At 40.6% G+C, this 22009-nt stretch overlaps 1 protein-coding gene and 1 pseudogene across 4 annotated transcripts in view; one reads left to right on the plus strand and one right to left on the minus strand.

Moving 5' to 3' along the window:
- Nucleotides 1-1003: 1003 nt before the first annotated feature.
- Nucleotides 1004-1472, minus strand: LOC111757366 (uncharacterized protein C9orf85 homolog; annotated as a pseudogene).
- An 11202-nt stretch (nt 1473-12674) lies between these two features.
- Nucleotides 12675-22009, plus strand: part of Prpf39 (pre-mRNA processing factor 39) — a 34455-nt gene continuing 25120 nt past the window's right edge. The window contains exon 1 of one of the 4 annotated variants that reach the window (XM_003471768.5): nt 12675-12748. The gene's annotated coding sequence lies outside the window, so the exon portion shown is untranslated. Of the gene's footprint in view, nt 12834-22009 lie in introns of all 4 variants that reach the window. The other 3 variants (XM_013154670.2, XM_013154674.3, XM_013154671.3) reach the window with 3 other exon arrangements.

Genomic DNA, 22009 nt, shown 5'->3' on the forward strand with positions numbered 1-22009 from the left:
TTTCTTATCTACTTGCCTCCCATATTCTGGGCTGCTCCAGATTGAGTACAAATCACTCAACCATTTGGTGCCAGTGACTCCAGTGGTCGGAGACTGTGTGGCTCCTGGGGGTCTGTCCCTGAACCCCCCTCTGGCCTACGGATCTTTCCTCTCTCTGCTCCTTGTTTCACTCTTTTCTTCTTTTTCCTCCTCTCTTAATATTCTGCGCTGGTCTAGATTGAGCACATGTTTCCATTTCTTTTAGTCCTCCAACTTCCTCAGCATCTGCAGGAACACGGAACCAAGCCAGGCGCCCCCTGCTGTTTTGAAAAATGTTCTTCTCCACTAACTGGTCTAGCAGGGCGTTCCGCAAAAGCAGGTTTTACACTTTTTTGAGGCTACTCCATATGCCCATTCCATTTACCTGGCTTCTCTCTCAGATAAAACTTATTTTTAAAGAATAAACTTTTTGCTTCCTAACAAGTAAGCATAAATAAGGTGGTTTGACTAAGTGGATATTTTATTTGAGATCAATCATCAAAAGTTATTTTCTGTTGATGAATTTTTAATGGCTAGTTATAATGTCTTTTAGTTTTATATTAGTTCTTAGACAAGCATCAATTTTGGGGGGGTCGGGGGAAGGCATGGTTCTGCTTCTTGCTGAACTTCTTCCTCATCCTTATGGTGGAGCCTGGCTCATGGGAGGATGTCAAGCACCAATTCTGAATACAGTCTTCTCAATAATTCCCATGAAGTGCAGTATAATACCTCAGTGTTATCTGCTTTTTGGCAAGTATCTTGTATATGCAATTTAAAATCTTTCCTTAAAACAAGTCTGGATGAAAGTTTTATAATTATGTAAGTATTATACCTAATTAACATTTGTTCATATATGACTTTTGCCTATTTTATGTAGCTTTTCCTTATTTCCTTATTGGGATTTTACAATATTTTTTGTGACACCATTAAAGGCAAAAGATGATCAAATTTTTACATTCCTAGGCTGACTTCTAATACAGTTAAATTAATCTCCTTGATTATCATCTGCGCCATCTAAGTCAATATCAAAATCTAAGTCATCACTTCATTTCTTTTGCAGCTTTTTGTATGACCAGAGCTTTATTTTCAATATTTGCTGGTTCTTTATTGAACAGAATAACAATGTCTTCTCTTTTTTTTTTTTACACATTTTCACAAACTTCAAGTTCATAAGCACATAGTCTACCCTTCATGTGATAAGAATTGTTCACTTTTGTAAACGTTTAACACATTTTTTAGGTTTTGATAATGGTTTGTTTGCTGTTTTTTTACCTACCATTCAAGAACTTCTTTATGATGCTGACATAAACCATCATAAACTTTTGCTTTAGTTTTCTTGGTCTGAACTCTCTTACCACGCTTGGCATTTTGGACGGTAACATATTCTGGTGTTTCTTAATCATGGATGGAGCTAAGCTGACTTTCTGGGAGCTCACTGCCGAAACTGCGACCATTTCCCATGGGTGCGGCAGAAATGTCACAGTGAAGACCAAGGAACCTGCCGCATGGTGGTCACTGCAGCATTACTCTTTCTTGCATAATCTTGACAGAAGACCTAACTAGACAATGAAGTCAACTAATCTTATAATTTAGTGACATGTGGGCAAAAACTGAGTACATTTGGTTCTTTTAGCTTCAAGGCTGTAGTAATAAAAAAATCCTTCTCATATAAATAAGATCAAGTCCTTGTTTTTTGGTCCCTACTTGAAGCTAAGAATTTGACAGTCGGAGTTTGTTGTTCAATTCCCTTTGAATTGTGTGCTGCTAGGATAAATTACTACTTAAAAAAATTTGGGGGGGGCTCTGGGGATTTAGCTCAGCGGCATAAGCGCCTGCCTTGCAAGCAGGCAGTCGTGAGTTCGATCCCTGGTACTGATAAAAACGAAAAAGACAAAAATAAAAAGTTTTTTTTTTGGTACCGGGGAAAGAACTCACAACCTCATGCTTGCCGGGCAGGCGCTAAATCCCTGGCCTAAATTACTACTCTCAATATTCTTCTGTTGAAAGATTTTCCTTCTGCAGATTGTTAGCCCAGATGGCTACACTCAGTCATTTTATACAGGGTGTTTCCTGTATACACTGTAGGTCATGAGCACTGGACAAATGTCTGGAGAGTAGCTGCAAGTCGTCTTCTCTTAGTGCCCAATCTAACTTCTATTTCTGTAATTTCATCATGTACTCATGTCTGTATGATAAATAGATATGAAGAAGTTATAAAACAGGCCTGGTATTATACAGCTTTATGAGAAAAGGAGAGTTGGAGAGCTGGAAAAGAATGGCTAATCTGCACAGAAGAGCTAGCTGGCCTATGAAAACAGCTGTGCCATCCTTTCAGGGCACAGGAACTATGGCTTCCTTATCTGATTCCACACCCCCTTTTCACACTGGGTGCTGGCCCTAAACTGCTACCCCTGATGCCACTGGAGAATGAGTGTAGCTGCTCTGTCTGACCCAACCATTCCAGAAGAGTCTAAATGTTATACATGTTTTCATGAATGAGTGATTCCAGGACTTGGCAGAAGTAGCCCAAAGCATGTGCCTGTCTGTATATTTCTAAGAGCAGGAGTGTCTAGGAAAATAATATCTGGGAATTGCACATTCTACAGTGGGAAAAAGGTTTGGTTTCAAAAGAAGATGCTCTAAATAGGGGAAGGGCTTTCAGATGCTGAGTAACTAAGCCAAATAAAAAATGTTCACTGCAGAACTCGCCGACATATAGATTGAAGGTAATGAAATCAACCAGAAGGAAACACACTGCATTCCATGTCACATTTATATTGATGAGGTTTTGTGTTAGTCTGGGTTCTCAAAACAAGTGCATGATTATCATCTGCCTCATCTAAATTGATATCAAAATCTAAATCATCAATAAGATTAGATGTGCACAAGATTTCTGGAAGAAAATGCCTGTGAGGAAAAGCAGGGTCAGACTGGGGAAAGCTGAGAATAGTTTCATTCATGTAGTGTGATTCTTCTATAGAACACAAGGAAGGAAAGAAGTTTCTGGCAAGAATGAATACAGTGAGGTATAGCGGTGCATACCTATAAACTCAGCACTCTGGGAGGCTGAGGCAGAAGGATTGTAAATTCCAGCCCAGCCTAGACAGTTTGAAAGCCCTTGCCTCAAAATAAAAAAAGGTCTAGAGATGTTGATCAATGTGATGACCCTGGGCTCAGTTCCTAGTATTAGAAAAAAAATGACCAGAATGCCTCCAGCCAAAATTCAGAAATGCTGTCAGAAGAGTCCCACAGTTTCCAGGAATGAGCCAGACTAAATATGCCTTACACAGGATATGTCATTGGCTGAGAGAAGTTCGTCAGAATTGCTGTAACACAAATTAGTAATGGATTTCAGAGCATGGCATTTATAACCATAGGAATCAAGCTTTGTATATTTGTCCAGATGAAGTGTGCATTTCATGGCCTCTACATCATTTACCATGAATATTTGTTCTGCCTTTAATTAAAGGTAAGCAATTAAATTAAAGATAAACAATTTCTCCTATAAGAATAAGAATATTTTTGGGTAGATGTGGTGGTACATGCCTGTAATCCCAGCACTTGGGAGGCTAAGGCAGGAGGATTGCTACAAATTTGAGTCAAACTGGGTTATGTAGTGAGTTCAAGGCCAGCCTTAATTACATAAGTGAGATCCTGTCCCCCCCCAAAAAAAATACCCACAAACAAACAAAAAGCCCTGAGAAAAGACTGAACAGTAGTGGGATGGCTTGGCAAATATATGATGCTATTGTGGTAACCATTCTTTCATTTCTGGTATTACTAATTTGTGGGTCATACAGTTTTGGGATTACTTCTGATTTTACTCTTTTCTCTTAAGGTATCTGATTATGTGAGGGGAATCACTGTGCCACTGATACTGGAGGAAAAGAAGGCCTGAGTTCTGCAGATTCCCATTGGTCTCAACAGCCCTGTGTATGGACTGGACTGCTCTATGGACTGGGCCACTGGGCCCCTCTAGCATTTTAAACTTGCATTGCTAGAGTCCACAGCCAGAATGTGCACTCTGGCCATTTGTCTTGGTCATAAAATTTCTGATTAAGGTTGTCCCTTCCTCCCAATGCCCCCTTTCTCAGCACCTTTTTGTTCCTTCAGGATCCACAGAAGAACCCAGAAATCTTGGGTCATAGTGAGAAGTATGTATGCCTCAAATTTAGTCATATAGCCTAAAATAATTCTTTTTCCTGCAGAAATCTTGAGATTTGTTCAATTTTAAGATTAATTACAAAGTTTAACTGTCTGACAAAAGAACACAAAAACCTATGATAACAAAATGGAAAAAGAAAAACATTAGAGATTAAAGTACAAATATTTCTTTCATTTAGATAGTTCTGTAGCTGTGAAAACATGGCACAAAGTAACAATTTAATCAATAATCCAGAAATCGGAGCTGCATGAGATCCAAGTAAATGTCTCTTGGGAAGACTGAACAGAGGAGAAACTATTTAACTATATCTTAAAGACCAAGTAATAGCAGAGAGCCAAAAGCAGAGAGGCATTCAGTTGCAGTTGCATTTAAATTTCTTGGAGCCACTAGTATAATTTTGCCCATCTTGTCAGTAGGAGAAACATTAAATATAGAAATCTGAGTATTTCTAATAGGAAAACCACCACAATTTACTAATGATGAATTTATTTATAATGTTAGTGAACAAATTCAATTCCCTAGAGCAAGCATATTCTGTAAATTAAATGAGCCATTTGGTGTTCAACACACTTTTCATTGAATGTGAAAAGTTTTGCCCTAGAATAAATTACAGGACATTATGGTGGTAGTTCAACATGGTGGAAGGCCAAGTCAGGGATGCTTACCCTGATGATCACTTCCTCCTTCTTCCCCGATTACAACTTCCTCCTTCCTTTCCCCGCATGCACAAAGAAAATTCCAATCTGCTCCTCGAATGTCATCAAGGCCTGCCCCAAGCGCCATATCCGGTCAAAGATCACCTATGCCTCCCATCCTCATATCCGGTCAGAGGAGAAGCCAAAGCATTGTTGGTTGTGGGCTCCTCTCCGCGACCTTTAAATTAAAAGGTCACTTTTACTTTTTCTTAAATTCTGCTTCTCTATAACGCCAGAAAACACTAACGTTTTGGTGCCTTGTGACTCAGATTGGCAGGGAGCATTGGCTCCCGAGAGTCACCCCCAGTTTGAGCTCCTCTGAATCACTTCTTCTTCCTGTGGGACCTTGCTTATTTGCCGCCATCAGCCTGCATGCAACATCATCGGCCTATCGCATATAACCACAGGTGAGCCATCATCTGTCCGGGGTTTTCTTTTCTATGGGCCAGGCTCACACCGGATAACCCTTTGCTGGCCCTGGCCAAAGATGGCTGTTCTCACGTTCCTTGTGCAAGACAACCTGAGGCAGAACTGTTACGCTATTGTCCTCTGGCATCTCCCCCCCCCCCCCATGCTGGGGGTGACAGCCCATGAGAATGGGTGTTGGGATCTTCTGTGTCACACTTCCAAAACAGGTGATGGCTTTTTTTTTTTAATTTTTTTTTTTTGTCTTTTTTTTGTTTTTATCTGTACCAGAGATTGAACTCACGACTGCCTGCTCGCAAGGCAGGCGCTTATGCCACTGAGGTAAATCCCCAGCCCCGTGATGGCTTTTTTGATAAGTATGATCCAGAACAGCTTTCACATTCCTTGGGGGGAACTAAAGCTCTTATGTCCCGAAGCAAAGTTGTTCTTTGGCTCACTTTTGTATTTCCTGTCCCTTGAAAAACAGACTTCTGGAGTGTCTGATTTGTGACTTTGGTGCTCTTGGCCTAAAGAAGGCTATAAAAACAAAAAAAACAAAACAAAACTGGGGCTGGGGATTTAGCTCAGCGGCATAAGCACCTGCCTTGCAAGCAGGCGGTCGTGAGTTTGATCCCCAGTACCAATAAAAAGGAAAAAAAAACAAAACTAATCTTTTATTGCCAGGTGGCTTGTCCAAATGTATCAGCTTAATGGCAGCCCTTGGCCTAATAGAACATTTGACCCCTGTATCTTTCAACATTTACATAGCTTTTGTCACACTGGTGGTAAATTAGCAGAAATCTCATATATACAGGCCTTCATTCCTTACCTTAAGGATGTGTTCTTTCCTCTTTCAGTCATGTATGGTAGCCCAAACATTTCTGGCTCATTCTACTGTACCAAGAACTCTCCCTTCCTATCCACCAGACCCCTTAGATAATGTGCCTTCTGTCTTTAATCCCCCTCCCCCCATTTCTCCAAAACCAAACCCTGAAGCCAGAGCTTTCTGAGCCCCTTGCATCGTCCTCTCCCCCTTCATCACCCTCAGTGGCCTCTATTCCTTCCCTTACTTTTTCTCCCCAGTCTCAGATTTTTCAATCCTCTCCACCTGAGCCATCTATTCCTTTGGATGGCTCTTCTTCTTTGTCCCCTACTCCTGTATCACTATTCTCCCTGCTGGCTCACCATACTCTGTCTTGTGTTTCAGCCACCTAACAGGCCACATGGTATTCAACCACCATCTTGCAATTTCATACCACATGGTTCTCAGCAGCCATCTTGCTGCAGCTCACATGGAGGACAGCTGCCATCTTGTGGCTGTGGCCATGTGACAGTGTGCTGCCCTCTGGTGACAGGTCACAGAGTAAATGGCCACTATCTTGCAGTCCCTCTTCATGAGATCAGCATCAGCCATCTTGTTGAAGGTCAGTGATGACCAGTCACCATCTTGCACTCCCTCACCATGTCACCACCAGCAGCCATCTTGTGAGTCACATGATAATCAGTTGCGATCTTGTGCTTCCCTGTTGCATGGTGACAAGCAACCATTTTGTGATGGATCACCTGATAATTGCTCACAGATGCCTACTGAGTGGTTGGCAGCTCTATATCGCCCACTCTACAGCCTTCTCAGCCTCAGTCCCTATTCCCACTTTGGAAACAGGCTGGTTCTGAGGACTAGTTTGTATTCCTGTTCCTTTTTTCCTCACCAATCTATCTCAGATTAACCATAAATTAGGTTGCTTCTCTGTTGACCCATAAAATTTTATTAGAGAATTTATTATCTTTTATTTTTGGTAGCAGGGATCAAACTTACAACCACGTGCTTGCAAAGCAGGTACTTGTGCTGCTGAGCTAAATCCCCAGCCCTATATTAGATAATTTAAATTTATAACTAATTGTTATGATTTACATTTCAAGGATATTCAAGTGATTCTGAACACCACCGAGTGAGCTCAGCTGTGGCAAACAGCTCAAAAAGAAGCCAATTGCAGACATAAAGCAAATACTGCTGAGAATGACCCTGGGCCTACTGCAGTGCCTGAACAGGATCCTAACTGGAGGATCCTACCAAAATGGAGAAGGTTCTTATAAAGTACATAAGATGATTAAATGTATAATTGTGGGCCTTAATAAAATAGCTCACCAACATACTAACTATAACAAGCTGTTAGAACAGGTCCAAGAGGCTGATAAAAACCCAGCTATGTTCCTAACTTGTCTTAGGGACACCTTAATTTAGTTTACTAATGTCAACCTAGACTCTCATGAAGGGACAATGATTATTAACTCATTTGATTTTTCAGTCTGCTCCTGATATTTGTGCAAAACTACAAAAGTCTGAACTTGGCCCTTAAAACCATAGGGAGACTTTCTTAATACAGCTTTCCATGTTTTCAACAACAGAGGAAAAACTGAAAAGGAAAATAAAGAGGCACAAAAAAAGAAACTTGCCAAATATCAATCTGATCTTTTAGCAGTGGCACTTGGGATTCCCAAGACAGGTAAACTGAAACAAAGTGGAGCTGCCCAATCCCAGACCTTGCTTCAAGTGCAACAAGAATGCACTTTGGGCCAGAGAATGCCCCAACCCAGGAGTTCCTTTGGGGCCTTGTCCCCATTGCAATCTCAATGGCCATTAGAAGAGTGATTGTCCTAGCCGCCAGAGAGCAGATAGCCAGAGAGAGAAGCCATCCTAACTCCTTGCCCTCATAGGAAATCTCGGCACCACAAGATTCATCACTGGATGATCTACTTGGACTTGCTGCTGAAGATTAAGAAGGATACAATTAAAGTATCCTTCTTGCAGCCCCGAGTCTCACTGGAAGTCTCAGGAAAGACATTCTCTGTACTTGTAGACATGGGGGCAACATATAGTGTTCTTTCTGAGTTTCAGGCCATTGACTCTGTACTGGGTGTTGATAACAAATGTACACAGCCTCTTCAAACAGGTTATTCCATGCAGGTTCCAAACCCTCTTCTTTTTCTTTAGCTTTCTAATAATTCCAACATTTCCTACACTCCTTTAAGGTAGGAATCTTCTTCAAAAACTTACCTTCTCCTTTACCTTCTCCCTCTGCATAGCTCTCATCCTCCAAATACCCTCACAGTGCACTGCAAAGCCATCGCTTCCTCCCCCTTCTTCTCTGGTCAATCCCATAGTTGGGGATACCTCCAACCCACCTGTGCTATCCATGCTATGCCTGTTTTAATTTGTCTTAGAAATCCTTCAATTTTTCCTTATGTTCCTCAATCCTATAGCTCCCAAATATTTATGATCAAGTGTCTTTTAGACAGTGGTTTTCTTAAACCTATCCATTCATTCTACAATACTTCTATTATTCTGGTACTCAGGCCTAATGGGTCCTATCACCTGGTACAAAACCTTAGGGTAATCAATGATGCTGTTCCCCCAATTCACTCAGTGGTGCCAAACTCTTATACCATGTTCTCTCCTATCCCTCCCTCCACCACTCACTTTACAGTCCTAGATCTTAAAGATTCTTTTTTTTTTTTTTACCACCCCCTATGCCCTTATTGTCAGGATTTCTTTGCATTTACATGAAGTGACCCAGACACTCTCAGGTCTCAAAACTTACTTGGACAGTGCTCCCTCAAGGGTTCAGAGATAGTCCTCATTTCTTTAGCCAAGCTCTTGCTGCTGACCTTGCAGCTGTTACCTCAAACCCAGCACTCTCCTTCAATATGTTGATGACCTTCTCTTGTGTTCTCCATCCTACATGCTAGCCATACAACATACTGCCAGTCTCCTTAATATTCTCGCCAGTCATGGGTATAGGGTTTCTCCTGCTAAAGCCCAAATAGCTTCCTCAAAAGTCAAATATCTAGGTCTCTCGCTCCTACCACTCATTCTATCACTACAGATCACAAGGCGATCTCCAGGTGCCCACAACCAAATAACAGGTTATGTCTTTCCTAGGTTTAGCTAACTTTTTTCATCTCGGGATTCCTAACTTTGCAGCTCTAGTCCAACCCCTCTACAAAGCTTCCAAGGGCTCCTTATCAAAACCCCTAAACCAAAGAGCAAAGAAATTGTTCATGTAGTCTTTAAGGATTGGTTTCTAAGAAATGGAGCATGCTGGATAGTTGATCTAAAGAGGCAAAGAGAAGAAATATACTGCACTAATAAATAATATCTTTTCCCATCTGTCTCTTTGTTCAGTTTAACACTGCTTGACTTTAAATATTTTTAGATCTTATTACAAGTTAAACGACAGAAGTGGTATACTGTTTTTTTCCCAGAGCTTAGAATTGTGATGTACAATTTCTATTAAAGTCAGCTAAGGCTAATTCAGTTTTCACTGATGGAAACCATATTCTAGCCAGAGGGAAAGGAAACCGAATGGTTCAGTACACATAGCTCAAGAGTTCTGGGCGGCAGAAATCATTAGAAAATGAATGTGATTCTGGAAGACTGCTTGTTCCATGCTAGGCATTTAGGTTTTTCTTACAGTGAAGGAAAGCAGTGGGAGCATGTAAACAGGACAATGAGAACAAAAGCATTGCTTGATCAGAAAGATATAGGAAACAAGATACAGGAAACAATGAATCTCTAGTAAATAAAGTTGAAGAAACAAGAGGACTATTACAAATGGATATTAGAAATGATGGTGATCTAGAGGAACAAAATTTCTAACCTACTATATGTCCGATATGAGTTTGTGTTCTCTAAAATCGAAGAATGAATTTAAGAAACAACAGAGGTTAAGAACAAAAATATTTATTTATTTATTTGTTTGTTTGTTTGTTTGTTTGTTTATTTTTGGTACCAGGGATCGAATTCACGACTGCACACTTGCAAAGCAGGCACTTATGCTGCTGAGCTAAATCCCCAGCCCCAAGAGCAAAAATATTTATTGAGTGAAAGAAAGCTTCTGTCTGAGAGAGAGAGAGAGAGAGAGAGAGAGAGAGACAGAAAGAGACAGAGAGAGACAGAGAGAGAGAGTCCTGAGTGGGTCCTGAGTGGGTTGCCAAAGATTCTTTCTTTTCTAGGGATTTTTATAGAGTAAAACCACGAGGTAAGGCAGGTGTAAATTGGAGAAAACTGGGAGTTTGCAAGGCACATGGGTATGAGGTGGGACAGAGCTATGGTCAACCAACCAGATTAATTGTTCAGATAGAATTGACCAGATTAGGGACAAATGGGGAAGTGAGTCACGTAGCAAGTGAGCATTCTTACGGATCAGATCAGTGACTCTTCCTGTAGGGGTTTGGGATGGTGACACCTGGCTTCTCAAGGTAATCCATACCTAATCTAATGTTTATATTTAGGGTGTAGTTGCATTTGCCTTTCCTTCTGTTTTGAGATCTGGCCCACGGTAAGAGATGTGTGTCTCCTCTGAGGTCACAAGACATCTCATCTTCTGTGCCAGCTTCCTTGAGGGCCTATCCTTGTCTCACTGCCTATAGTATTTCTGACTAGCTCAGCTGCCTGTAACAATGGGAGGTGGTGTACACTTGTAATCTCAGCACTGGGGAGGTGAGGCAAGAGGCCAATCTAGACTACAAACAAAAAACCCAAACCAAACCAAACTAAAAAAGAGTGAAGCCTGTGCCAGTTAAAGCTACTGGTCTTCAGTTGTATCACTTCATTGGCAACTCCTTCTCAGGACTCAGCAGTTACTGACCATGGTGGATTGATAACTGGCGCTCAACTTGTAACAACTAGCTGAACTGATTTGAGTTTAGTGCTGGGAATGGATGGTTCACTTGAGGATTGTTGACAACATAAAAATGAGAACTGGAAAGGAAGAAATAGTGTTGTTAGTTCTTTTGTTGCCTTTGGCTCTCCTGGAGAAGTTTGTCAAGCTTCTTTCCTGATAGTAACTCCATTGTTCTCATCAGAGGAGCTTGGGAGCTTGTTGTCACTGAGGATGGCTGTGGTACTTTTTGGGGGAGCCCTGGTTCTTGCTTGGAGCATTGCTTCCTGGCTCCAGTGCAGATCCCTCAACCTACCTTCATCCTGCTGCCACAGACTTTCTAGCTTCCACCACTGAACTGTGGTCCTTCCCAGCACAGATCTGTGAAATAGACTGGCATGAGAAATTGCCATGGGCTCCAGTTGGACTAATGTGGGACATTGTCACGGGCTCTAGGTCTTCAGCTGGATTCATGCAAGATATTGCCATGGGATCCTGGCCCTCAGCTGGATTCTTTGGGGTCATTAGTCTATGGACAGATTTCCTGCACTTTCTGTGTTTGACTTCTTGGGTGACTATTATAAAATAATTCCCAAGTTATGTGTCCTGCACTGAACTGTTTCCCTTGCCCTGATTACAACACTAAACCTGTTAAAAGCAAGCCTGCATTATCAGAGAACCCCTAAGATGCTGGCTTGAAGCACAGGAGAGGCAAATAGAAAGGGAAAGCTGCAACTAGGTGAAGTCTGGTGAAAGGGAATGGCAGAAAGTAAGACAGATGCTGGGAACTGTTTTTGGACATTGTGGTACTGCTGAGAGCACTGACGGTCAATAGGGCTATGGACCAGAAATATCTCTTGAGGCTCATTTCGGAGAAAAAAGCTGGAGCCCAGTTTGATAGTAGTTACCCTGAATAAGCCACCTGGTTACTGATGAGTGAAGACAGGCACAAGTGTAACCGAATCTTAATGAGAAGCCAGATTTCTTTTTTTTAAATTTATTTTTCCAAATCCAATTTATTTGAAGAAGGAGAAGAAGGGGAAGCAGAATAAGAATAAAGAGGAGGAGGAGGAGGAGGAGGAGAAGGAGAAGAAGGAGAAGAAAGAGAAGAAGAAGAAGGAGGAGGAGGAGGAGGAGAGGAAGAACTACAACAAAATTTCAAAGCAAGTCATTCAGGGCGACAATGGTACATACATTGCTGACTGTCATCCCCAAATCATTCACCCACAGCACAAGACTTCTGCATTCAATTGTCAGAACAGTACCGGCACAGATCAAAAAATCAGATTTAAAAGAAAGAAACTTTTGCTTTTTACAAAGAAAGGGTTGGAGGAGCAACTGAAGTGGCCCGCTAACACTGTCAACCCAAAGCTGTCTGGCCCAGAAGACAGCGTCCCAAGCTCCGCTCCTGAGTCCCGGCTGGTTCACCTGGAGGCCTCCGTGAGATCGGAGCCCACACCGTATTCGGATCTGCAGGTTTAAGGGTGGATTTCTGCCTATTTTCAGGTAAGCTGTCAGGCACAAAGCCTAGGCCATGAGGGAAATGTCAGAAACCCTGTCGAAGAAGAACACCGATGTCCCACTTTGGCGTGCGTACCGTAGTACGAGCCGCGAGACCGCAACGCCCGCGGGGTTAGGGAGTGCAAGCCCCAGACACACTCGCGCTCGCCGGCGGCGGGGGCGGGGCCGGGCTGTGGAGGGCGAGGCCGCGCGCCGCGAACCACGTGACCCCTCTCGGTGGAGTCCGCGACGCATGCGCGCCCTGTTCTAGTCAGGCGGCCGCGCTGCTGGTGGCGGGTGCTTCGGTGAGCGCTGTGGCGGTGGGAATACCATCTTCAGCTAGGTTGGCCCGGGTTTCGGCTTGTGGCAGTGAGTGGCGTGAGTCGTAAGGTCAGCGGGTTCGGGCCCCTTGGAGTAGGCCGGAGAAGGTGGCTCTCACGGTCGGAAGGGACCTAGAGTGCCTCAGGCCGCGGCCTCGCTGTCCTCCCACCCCGTGCGTGCGCGGCCTGGCCTGGGCTAGGCGTCCGGCTGCCCGCGGCTTTCTGCCGCCCACCTGTTGGGTGGGGCTGTGCGAGGTTTTCACTCTGAGACCTACGGCTTCTATGGAGAGGGGCGCTAGGTGGGGTGCGAAGAGTGGGCTGCCGCCACCTGGATGTGGGAAGCGAGTTAGGGGCGACTGTGGAGCCCTGCTTGCTGCAGCCGGGGTCTAGCATGGCCGGGACCGCTGCGAGGGTTAGAGTCTCCTTACCAGCGCCCAGAGCGTCAGAAGGGTGCCGTGCAAATGCTACTAATAAAGCCTTGTTGGAGGCGTTCTGTGTTCTGGCTACTATCAAGCAGTACTTTGGGAACCCCAGATCGCAGCAGCCCCCAAAGATCAGCCAGAGAAATTTTGGCAGGATAGGCAAGAAACAAAAACATCGTAATAGTAAGATCTTGAAACACCATGGATCTTGGAAAGGAATGTTTATGTGTGTTTTTATCTTTTGTAGTCGGAGACTGCATTTCTTGCTCCAAAATCGTATCTTTTAGTCTAATAATACTTTAATAATGCTGTTAATGCATTATTGAAGATGCTGTAATATCATATAGTAATGTTACGTCAATTTAAAGTTACTTCTTAGTTTATTATTCGTAGTCTTCTGTCAGAGGACTTAAAGGTTGTTTGGCAGCTGCTTTCATCTGTTCAGAAATAAACTTCACAGCTGGAAAAGTTGAGGCTTAAGAAAGCACAGTTTGTACAGGAAATATGAAGGTTATGTTGGAATTTTAAGTATTTTGGGCTCTGGGAGTTTCAGTCGGCTTAAAAAAAAAAAAAAAAACAAGCGAGCAGCTGCAGTCAGGTTCTTTCCTGTTTTGCCCTTTCTAAGAGTTGCAAAAGTTGGAACCTTCTACCGGTTGCTCTCAGGTAGGGATAAAATAATGAGGAAAAGAGTTCTACAGAAGAATAGTTCTTAGATTGTGAACTCAAATAGGGGTTAAGTAGAGATTCCTGTTTGATAGCAGGAGGTATGAGATACTTCAAGTGGGAATAGAAAAGCAAGATTTTTAAAGGCTGAGAATAGGTATTTGGTAATATTCCTACTGCTTACCGTATAGTTGAATTAAGAAAAAAGGTTTTATAAGCCAAATGCTAAAATCTACGTGTTATATTCAAGAGAATAGAACCTTTTATGTTTAAGACAGAACTTAAAAAAAAAAGCCAAAGGAAGAAGAAAGTAATAGTTGCAGACAAATGGTAACCTTTTTTTAAAGATCTGAGATAATACAGATATTTTTGATATTACAAATCTTTAACCGCATATATATAAATTCCAATTTCAGGCACATAATAAGTGTTTGAAATGTTGAAACATTATAGATTATCTCTGGTATAGATTATAGATTACATCTGCAAGCATAGGAGACATACACAGAACCATAAAAGAAGCTATTAAGTCCATTGGCCCACATTAAATAAATATTGATCACTTAAGTTTTCTTCAAAAGATCTTTTAAATTTTAAGGTAGCATTCTGATTGTTAGGTGTTTAAGATGTTTCATGTAATATAAGGATAGTAAAAGCAAAACGTATAATACAGAACCTAATTTTTCCATATTCTGCATATTCACTCTGTAATTTTTCATGTTTCTTTCCATACGTCTGTACTTTATCCTGTAATTTTTTTGCCCTCCCTCCCCCTTTTGCCATGCAGAAGTGTAGGTAGAATTTTTTCATAAAGTGAAAATAGAATTATGCCTTCAAGTGAGAAGGTAAGCAGTGCTTATCATATAATTTTACAAGAAAATGTAATAGGGAAAAGACATCCATTGATTTGGTGAGTTGAGAGTTTTGTTAGTCTGAGGGAATAACGTGTCATGACTCAGACATGAAGAATGTAATGGGCTATGGAAATGGCAGTGAGGATGAATATTGAAGGATTAGTGTGTTTGAAAAATTAAGGACTGGGCTTTATCACTGATTTGGAGATGCTTATTCATGCTGGTTATACATATAACCAGGAACCATTTCAGGTTCTTGGGACACAAGGCCCCTTTCTCATTGCATGTAATATTTTAGTAATACTAGTTTATTGAAGTAATAGGTAAGTGGTTTTCAATTTTTTTGACTGAATCCTTAATAAAGAATGTACGTGGGGCTGGGGATTTAGCTCAGCGGCATAAGTGCCTGCCTTGCAAGCAGGCAGTTGTGAGTTCAATCCCCGGTACCGATAAAAAAGAAAAAGACAAAAAAAAAAAAAAAGTGTATGTGTGACAGTACAACTCAGTAATGGTTGAATTGTGTGTTTGAGCAATATGCACTTAATGTGTGTATGCATTCTCTTGAGTTTTTGTTTTTCCACTAAATAGTTAGAAATTGGTTTAAAGCCATCCGCACTTTGAAAAACATTTATCTAGGGGGTAGATTAAAAATAAAATTTTAACAGTAGTGTGAATGAAAAGAAGAGTTGAATTTTGGAGATTTTTGTTTTCGTCTTTTTTGTTTGTTTTTTGATAGGAGCTTGTGAAATAGCCTTGAACTCTTCTGCCTAAGCCTCCCAGAGTGCTGGGACTACAGGCTCATGCTGCATTGCCTGGTGAGATAGTTAATTTTTATAGCAAAATTTGCATGTTTATTTTTTATTTTTATTTTTTTTCTAGAAGTCACCAACAGGGAACATGTTTATTTTTTGGATGAGGCTTACTTAATGTGATTGTCTCAGAGTTGTTTAATGAGTAGGAAGCTAGCTCTTTAATTCAATTTTGTTGTCCTCTAGTGCTGAAACACTTATCATTTCATTTTCATTTGGTTATGAAAGTAATATGCCAGAAAAAAATAAAAGTAGTATGCCAGGTTTCAGTATGGGTGCCTAAAGACCCTAGTGCTATTTTTTATTCAGTGAAAATTGAATGTCTTCTAGCGCTGTGTATGTACTATACATCTGGTAGGTTTGTTCCTTCCCCTCAAGAATGTAGTAAGGAATATAAACATAGAACACGTATCACAATGTGGTGTGGCGAAAAAGAGGATTTTATGGGACTGTTACTGCAGTCAGCATAACTTGCTGGGGGAGTGTGGCAATACTTTTCAAGTAGTGATGCTTAAACTTTGCCTAGAAGAATGAGTCACCTTTAGTTAGTTGACGCTGAATGGGAATGTGTTAGTGAGATAGAGACTTGGGAGAGCATTTCAGGTAGAAAGAAACTGCATAGGCTAAGGTCCTAAGGTGGTGAAACTAAGAAGGTATATGGGGGAGGGGTGTAGAAGTTAGTAGAGGAGAAGCCAGTTTTTGGTCTTAGGATGGGATTGAATCTTGGCTCTATTTCTTGAAGTTTATTTACCCTTAAATTTTTATTCATCCTTTAAAATAAGGAAATGACAAAAGATTTGTTCAGTAATGTCTCTTATTATTGTCATTAATAGCTAGTAATTGAAGTCTTGGTGAAACCTCGTGCTGTGCTTATGGGTATCTGCTGCCTATTGCTCCATATACAGTGTGTGGGAGTAATTGTGTTATATTGTCATAAAACATACTTGAACTATGTAAAGCATTAGGAAAACTTTTCTGTTTTTCATTTGAAAATGGAAATGAAACTACATTATAGCAATAATGGTGTGAATAAAAAGCAGTTGGCTAATTCTTATAGTAGGGCATACTAAACAAATATTCACTGATTGGAATTTAATAAATTCCCTAAATAAAAAGAAAAAAACATAAAGTGCTTGGGTAGGAACAAATTACAACTTTAAATCATTTGTCCCAAGTAGGTCTTACTGAGATGATGGTGTTTTTAGTAGAAGAGGTGAGGAAGGGACCTGTGTATCTGGAAGATCATTCTGGGTACAGGGAGCAAAGAGCAGTGCAAAGGCTGGAGAGAGTGGACCTGAGCCAGCAAGGTGGGAGTGTGACTGCTGAAAGTGGGAGGTGCGATTTACATTTTTTAAACATAGCTAACTCTGTGTTGAGAATAACGAACACAAGAAGGCAGGAATGAGGTGGAACAAGAGTAAAAGCAAGAGGCCTGTAGAATGTTACAGAAGGCTGTGATAGTATTGAGTTGTGGCTTAAGTGACTATTATAAGAAATGATGTTCTGAGTAATTCGTGAAAGATGCCCTGACAGATTGGTTGGGTGTGGGAGAAAGGAGAGAGTCAAAGACAATTTGAGTGCTTTTGGTTAGCAGTTGGAAGAAGGGCTTTTCTCAGTGGAGATAAGGAAGGTTATGGAGACAGCAGATTTTGGGAGACAGATAAGTCATAAACTTGGACGATTGAATGTTGAAATAATTTCGTATATGCAGGAGATGTCAAGGAGACAATTGAATATATGACTCTTGAGTTTGGAAAAGAGGTCTGGTATAGAGATCCCTTTCTTGTCCTCGTCGCAGTCTGGGAAGTTCGTATTTATAATCTCATGGGAAAGTTACTGGAATTCTAGTGAGTTAATTCCAATGTACCACTTCTAATGCAACCCACAGTGAGAATAAAGACATTAATGTATATTTATAATTGTGGGGACGTCAAGGGGTCCTGTGCTTGGCCAAGATGAAGATTCATTGGAACAATGATCCAGCTAGTCCTCTAGTCCTCTCCTGACACAATGACCTGTCCACTCATGTAGTTTCCACCCCATCTCAGTCGCATAAGAGCAACCCCTGACTTTGTCTCCTTTGAGGGTCTTTACAGTCCCCAGCAGCCTTCCCATACCAGCAATAAAGGCTTTTCTTATCTCTGTCTTTGTCTCTCAACTGTGCCAAAAAAAAAATCTCACAAAACAGAACCTAATTTACCCTTTTATAGACTAAATTTTCAGGTTTGCTGACTCTGTTGCCAAAAACAGAATTTTCAGGGTGGGTTAGCAAGAGGCATGGAAAGGGTTTAGTAGAAATTTTGGGATGTATTTGAATGCAAAACAGAGAAGTAAGATGCCCTGCAGTTTGGAACTGGAGTATTTATATGATTTTAGTGGTAGACATTTGCAGAATTTCATAATTTGTAGTTTTAAGTCTTGGTCTGGTGTGTTGGGTGTGGTTCAGCTACAGGAAGACAGTGGTCCAACAAGGAGAAATCATGGGCAGCTATATTGAACATAAGGAGACATTGTGGTAGCCATTTTTAATTTCCTATTATCTTGTTGGAAGTCCTATATCACACTCATTGTATTGTTTTGATTGGCGTTAAAAATTTTGTAATTTATAGGTAAAAGGGGACAATTTGCAAGTAAGAAAGGAATGACAGAACCCTTTTTCAGGTGAAAATGTGTCACCCAGGCTTATTGTTGATCTGAGAGGACAGGAAAAAAATTAACTGGTATTTGATCTTAAACCTGTAATTTTCATTTTTAAAATTGAGATTTTCTTTGACTCTCTTCTGCCTAGTTTTGTTTCTTCTGTCCTACTGTAACCGAGGTCCTGGAATATTGTCAGTCTTTTCTCAGGATTCTTTCCAGATTTTTGTAATGAACAAAGAATTGCACAGGATGGGTGAAGAAGGTATTGAGGTTTTATTAAAAGTAGAGAAGGAAGTACAAGTTGCAGAATGAGAGCAGGCCACGAAAGAGACAAATCACAGTGGCCTTGAGGTCAGTGGCAGAAGAAATCTTTTTTCTTTTCTTTTTTTGGTGTGAGACAAGTTCTGCCAATGTAATTCAAGCTGGTCTTGAACTCGTTATGTTGCACAGGATGGCCTGAACTCTTGCATCAGTCTCCTGAGTACTGGGATTGCAGGCATGTGCCATCATGCCTGGCTGCAGACACCTTTTAAACCTATTTTTCAAGCTGACATCAGATCTAGGTGTCCTATCAAAAACCTGTTTGATTTCACAGCAGAATGGATAGCACTTTCTCTCTTTTTTTGAAACAGAGTCTCGTTATGTAATTTAGGGTGGCCTTCAACTCACTGTAGTCTAGGCTGGCTTTGAGCTCACTGCAGCTATTCTGCCTCAGCCTCTCCTTGGATTACATATGGGCTTGTATCACCATGTTCTTCAAGTGCTACTTTGATTAGTCCCAGTGATACAGGGGAAATAATATAACTCCCAACCTGCTAGATATAAGATATGCCAAGTTTGTGTTCTCCAGAATCGAAGGATTTTAAGGAACAATGGAAATTAAGAGCAGAAAAAATTTATTGATAGCTCCTGAGAGATAGGAGGGGACCAGAAAGTTGGTTGCCAAAGATCCCACTTCACAGAGAAAGTTTTAGGTGTGTATAATGTAGGTCAGCCAATGAGATTAACAAGTATAGCCACTTAGGTAATATTGATCTGATAGGGAATCAAGTCACATAGCAAGTGTATATGGAAAGATCAAAGATCTTTTTTAGGAAGGGATGGATCAGGAGGTCCTGGGCACCCACCCAGGTGAATGTTGTCTATCCAGGATTTATTGGGCTAGGTGATACCAATTATCTTATCTTTTGGGGAAGTGTGTAGACCTTGTCATTATCTTGAACCTAGACCTTCAACAGATGTGCCTCCAGCCACAGTTGTAGTATATTCTCTTCCAGTGCACTGAGTCCCTCAAGGGCCTAGCCCTGTCTGATTGACTGTAATAGTTTTACTTACCTATCTTTACTACCAGAACAGTGCTTTATTTATTTAATTTTTTATTTTCTTGAGATGGTCACGCTATGCAGTTCAGGCTGATCTTGAATTTATTAGCCCAGGCTGGCTTCAGACTCAGTAATCCTCCTGTCTTGGCCTCCCAAGAGCTGAGATTACGGATACATGCCACCACACCTGGCAGGAATAGTGTTGGGAACTGCTTTTCTGCTTATGTGTCCTGGGTCTTCATGATTGACAGGTCATGTCTGCGTTGCACATGGGCTGGCCATGCCTCAATCCCGTGCTTTGCTACCTCAAGTTCCATTTATCTATACTTTTTCTTTTAACACCTGGATTTTTAATGTAGTACCCAAGAAACCTTAGTAAACCCATTATTAAAATTTTGCTATATGTTTTCTTCTAGAAGTATTATAGTGTTAGATTTCACCTTTAAGTTCTCAGTCTGTTTTTGAATTAGTTACTGAAGGTAATGAAAGATAAAGGTTGATATTTATTCTTTTGCTTGTACTATCAGTTTTCCCCGACACCACTTGTTCAGGAGAGTAGGTTTTCTCATTGAGTAGTCTTGGTTGTCTTGTTAAGCACTAATTGACCACATACATACAAAAGGATTTATGCCTTTGGCTTTCTGTTTTGTGCAGTTGGTTGATTTGTTTTAATGTCAGTACCATACTGTTTCTTTCTTTTAAAAATTATTCTGGCCAGGTGTGGTGGTACATACCTGTAATCCTAGCACTTGGGAGACTGAGGCAGGAGGTTTGCTGTGAATTAAAAGCCAGCCTGGGCTACATAAGTTAATTCAAGGCCAGTCTTCATAGTGTGATGGCTCAAAAAAAAAAAGTTATTCTGTGCTCTGCTACTTTGTGTTGTGAGTTGGAAGTTATTTGTGGTTGCTAAGACTAAATTAATGCTAGTACTGTTGACACACTCTAAAGAATATGTTGGGATAACTTACTAAGTAATTTTAGTGTATTCTTTTGGCTTTGCTTTATGAAGTAATCAGCAAAATGATTTTCCTAAGGGAAAGGTTGGTGTTCTTAATCCTTTTTACAACACTGTAATTGTAGGGTGTGGCGTAATTGGCAGTCTCTGTAGATACAGGGGTGTGGTAAATTTGCTGATTCCAGAAGAAACTCTTATGTCCCACTTAACTATGCAGTTAGAATAGGGTAGGTAGGGTAGTGACTCAGAGTACGTTGAAAGGGAAAAAACTATACAAGAGAAATTGTTCTTTTAAAAACTTTGTTCTTTTGAAACTGCCTGAGTCTGTAACTCCTGCATGGCTTTGTAATTACTTTCTTGACCTTGTAACCATGAGAGTGTAACCAACCATTGTACCAAGTTTCATAAACTGATGATCATTAATCTACCCTTGTAGCTGATCATTTTACCTTGCTACCTTAATCAGAACTGCCAGGCTGTTTTGTCTTGCCTTTGTACTTCCTTTGTACCTCCTGCTTTGCATCATATGAAAACCTTAGACCACCAGGGGCCTAATATTCTAGGAATGATCCAGATCAATGCCTGTCAACGTAAATGAGTCTGCCTCCAAATCCTGAGCATCGTTTCAGTATTTCTGCAGTATTTGTACTTGTCATTGTAGTATCAAGCAACAGTCATTTCTTAAAAATTGACTTATTAAAACCTCACTAACTGGTAGCTAATTTACTGTGGAAAATATTCAAATGTGTCTTTTTTTTAGGAGGAGAGGAACAGGATAGTAAATTGAGAAATTTTTTTTTGGTAGGGCTTGAAGTAGCTTTTTTTTTCTTTTAAAGAGGCTAAAATTAAACACAACAAAACAACATAAGAAAGCAGTGTAAGGGACATAAATTCCAAAGCAAGACAATCAGAGATCTTCACTATTCATCATATTGTCTCTTTTTCTTCCAAATAGTTGTCCATATCTTCACATACAGTGAATTAATACAAAACAAGATAGTATAAAATTGATCTGAACAAAATGATGAAAGCATTTCAGATCTTGAAGACCAACAATAGGGAAGTCAACAATGACTGTTGTAGTGACTCTCATTCTCTTCAAAATAGCTGTCCAAACCTTCACCTATGTTGAAATTAAACAAAACAGTCTAAAGTCACTCTGAACAAAGAATAATAGTATTGCTGGATTTCACATCATGACGCTACAGAATTAGCATTGGATACTATAGTGTCTCTTTTTCTTCAAAGTAGTTCATTTCATCATGCATTATATAATCAGATGTCATAGACTGTTTATAAGTTCTACGCATGCATGAGTCTCTACATGTATATCTATCTTTTCTGTATTAGAGGGAAGAACAAAACAAAGCAAGACAAAACAAAACCCATTCCTAGAAAAACATAAATGAGAAAGTCATATAAAACTGCAATACAAGGTGATCTACAATGGTTAGTATGATGTCTCTTGTTTCTTCAATAGAATTGTCTATATCACCAACATAGTATAATTAAATATAGCAGTACATAACAGTATTAATAAAAATGTAGCATTGGAGACATTATAATACTTCAAAAGCAGTT

The sequence above is a fragment of the Cavia porcellus genome, unplaced genomic scaffold (assembly GCF_034190915.1).
Source record: "Cavia porcellus strain 051 isolate PalLab524CR breed Dunkin Hartley unplaced genomic scaffold, mCavPor4.1 scaffold_1, whole genome shotgun sequence".
NCBI lineage: Eukaryota > Metazoa > Chordata > Mammalia > Rodentia > Caviidae > Cavia > Cavia porcellus.